Source organism: Tupaia chinensis, unplaced genomic scaffold (assembly GCF_000334495.1).
Source record: "Tupaia chinensis unplaced genomic scaffold, TupChi_1.0 Scaffold000159_1, whole genome shotgun sequence".
Taxonomy (NCBI): Eukaryota; Metazoa; Chordata; class Mammalia; order Scandentia; family Tupaiidae; genus Tupaia; species Tupaia belangeri.
The window spans coordinates 6,534,098-6,537,542 of NW_006159630.1; the positions used below are offsets into that span (position 1 = coordinate 6,534,098).

At 47.4% G+C, this 3,445-nt stretch overlaps 1 pseudogene; it reads left to right on the forward strand.

Moving 5' to 3' along the window:
• The first annotated feature begins 273 nt into the window (after positions 1 to 273).
• Positions 274 to 2,535, forward strand: LOC102475754 (MICOS complex subunit MIC13-like; annotated as a pseudogene).
• The last annotated feature ends 910 nt before the right edge of the window (positions 2,536 to 3,445 follow it).

Genomic DNA, 3,445 nt, shown 5'->3' on the forward strand with positions numbered 1-3,445 from the left:
CCATGCATTGTTCATCCCGGACTCCCAACAGACAGGAAAAACCTTGGTTTGTCAGCATGTTTTTAAGTTAGGGCTTAGGCTACATTCACAACAACCGGAATCTTGATACAACTGAATCAGGGGAGCAGGGAGGATGGCAGACAAAGAAGACCCCACACAGCCCAGGGCTGAGAAAGCTGGCTCTGCAGACCCTCCAACACCGCATGCCCTCAGAGCCCGCTCTCAGCCTCAACAGGCACCCGTGCAGATGTCCCATCTGACAAGGACCCGACCATGTCAGCTAGTTATCTGGAAAACAGAGGTCAGTCCTACCTCCTCGCCCACCCCACCTGGCCCACACTGCCCTGACCCTCACCCCACCTGCCAGCCTGGCCTACCAGCCAACACAGCTTCAGCGACCTCAGAACAGGGCGTGTTTGGGTGAGAGAGACACTGAGTAATCTGGTTTGGGGCCAGGTGACTGCTCGTGGAGAACGCATTAACCCGCTGACAGGGCAGTTCCTCTGGGGGCCTGCGGCAAGCCTTGTTAAGGAGGAGCCAGCTGGGAGCCCAGGAGAACTGACCCATAAAACAGCTGCCAAGAAACAGGAAAAGAAGCTGCGCCTGGAGGAATCCAGCCCGGAGGCCCAGGTTCTGCAGCCACCACCTCCACTCCGAAATGTCGCCGATTCCTCTCTAGGTGGCCCCGGTGCCGATGTCATAGCTGCACCACCCAGGTCTTCCTGCCCCTTCCTGTCCGGCCAGGGCTCTCCAAGCCAAGTTAGTTCCAAAGGGTCAGAGACTGACAGTGACGCTGGAGGTGGCCTTGCCACACAGCGACATTTGGTTTTTGGCAGCTAAATGCAGTGGGATCCTGAGAAGTCCAATCCACTCCTGCTGAGGCCGGTCTGACTCAGGCGGCCCTGTTTGTGACTATGGCGCCAGGTCCACTACACTATCTGCTGATCCCCATAAGCAAATTTTTTTCAAAGAATTGTTTTATTTAATTTTATGTATTTATTTATCTATTTTAATTTGACCAGAGAGGGACAGAGTGAGAAAGAAAGAGAAAGGGAAAGTGAGAAAGCAATCCATCAGATTTGGGACTTGAACTGTGGTTGGCCATTGGGAGTCCAATGCCCTTAACCACCACGCCACCTACTGGCCCCCATAAGCAAATTTTAAGGGAAAAAAAACCAGACTCACAGGTAATATGGAAGAAAACAATGAACAATATAATGATTGCAAAGAAGTAAAACCATTTTTTATTTGCAGAAGACTAGACTATGGACTAGTCTATACATAAAGAAACCCTTAGGAATCTAAAAATAAGATACTAGAACAAATACTAAGATTGCAGGCTCTGATCAAAATAACCAATACAAATATAAGTTTTATTTCTATAATGAAATATCAGAAAATAGAAGACTGTACTATCACTGTAACAGCACAAAATACTTTCTTAGGGTAATTTTAATAGAAGTGAGACCTGTACACTGCTGAAAGAAATTACGAAATAAATGGGAAGATATGGCATGTTCATAGGTTGGGAGATTCAACACTGAAATGTAAATTACCCCAACATTCATGTATAGATTTAATACAATCTCCATCAAAATCCCAGCTGGGGACTAGCAAGTGGGGTGGTGGTTACGGACACTGGATTCCCACATGGCCGACTGCGGTTTGGATCCCAACCTGGTAGCTTGCTTTCTCACGTTTTCTCTCTCTTTTTATCCTTCTCTGCTCAAATTTAAATAAGTAAGTAAATAAACAAATAAATAAATAAATTTAAATAAAAATATTTTTTTTAAAAAAAAGGCATACAAATTAATGGGACAGAATAGAGTCCAGAAACAGACATACACATACGGGAAAATGAACTTTAATAATTGTTCATACCATTCACAAAAATTAACTCAGGGAACTAGCAGATTCCATAGTGATTATGTCGCTGGACTCCCACATAGCTGACCATGGTTCAAGTCCCATACCCAGTGACTTAAAACACACACAGCACATGTGTGTGTGTGCTCAAGATCCTGAGAGGAGAATGGAGGAGAAGGGATTGCGGTGTGGCCATCCCCCCTAGTGGGTGATTTCTTGCTTTCTGTCTCTCTGGGGAGCACACATGCCCTATAGCAAAAATTTCTCTCAAAAAAAAAAAAAAAAAAAGGGAGCGTCCTTGCGCGGAGCTGAGCGACCATGGTGGCCGAGTGTGGTGGCTGATGAGGGTCCTCATCAAGGGCAGCGTGGCGGGGGGTCCTGTGTACCTGGTGTATGACCAGGAGCTGCTGGGGCCAGGCGACAGGAGCCAAGCAGCCCTGCGGAAGGGGGAGGAGGTGGTGCCCCCGCCATGTACCAGTTCAGTACGTGTGCCAGCAGACGGGTCTGCAGATTTCCCAGCTCCAGGCTCCTCCAAAGATTAATTTTCCCAGCTGCGACACCTGGAATTCAGGCATTGTCTGGGTGATGTCGGCCTTGTCCGTGGCCCCCTCCAAGGCCTGCGAGTACTCCAGGGAGGGCTGGGAGTACACGAAGCAGCGAGCCAAGTAGCCAGCCAGCGGTGGCCCGCCCGTGGACCTGAGGACTCCAGACTGGGACCCACTCCAAGAGCAGCTCCCACCCTCACCGGCCCAATAAAGGACTTTGGAAGTGTCCCCCCCCCAAAAAAAAAAAAAAAAAGAGAAAAGAAATCCTCAAAATGAGTCACACATCTAAATACAAAAGTTAAAAATTTAATACTTTGGGGCCAGCAGGTGGCATACTGGTTAAGGCACTGAACTCCCACTTAGTTGACGATGGTTTGAGTCCTGGACCCGAATATCTTAAAACTCACATCAGGTGTGTATGGGCATGCCCAAAATACCTAGAGGAGAAGGGAGGAAAAGGGACTGAGGCATGACCATCCCCCTTGGGGGGTGATTTCTCACTTTCTGTCTCTCTAGGTCTCTCTGGAGAGCACACATGTCCAATAGCAAAAATCTCACAAAAAAGAAAAAAGAATCATGCCAGGCACATGAGCATGCATGCTCTAAAGCCCGAGAGAATGAAGGAGAAGGACCATTCTATTCTCCATAGCGGTGATTAATCATTTTCCCTCTCTCTCTCCTTCTCTGTCCCTCTCCAAGTACACATGCTCTGTGGCAAAATTTTAAATACATACATACATACAGTACTTTCAGGATCAGTAGATGGCATAATGGTTACATCGCTGGACTCCCACATAGTCAACAGTGGCTCGAGTCCCAGACCCGGTGGCTTAAAACTCATGCCAGGCATGTGTGCACACATGACCAAAGTCCTGAGAGGATAACGGAGAAGAAGGGATTGCAGTGTGGCCATCCTTCCCTGGGGAGTGATTTTTCACTTGTTATCTGTCTGTGTCTCTATCTCTCTGGCAAGCACATGTGCCCTATAGCAAAAATCTTTCTGAAAAAAAAAAAAAAAAGTACTTTCTAGAATA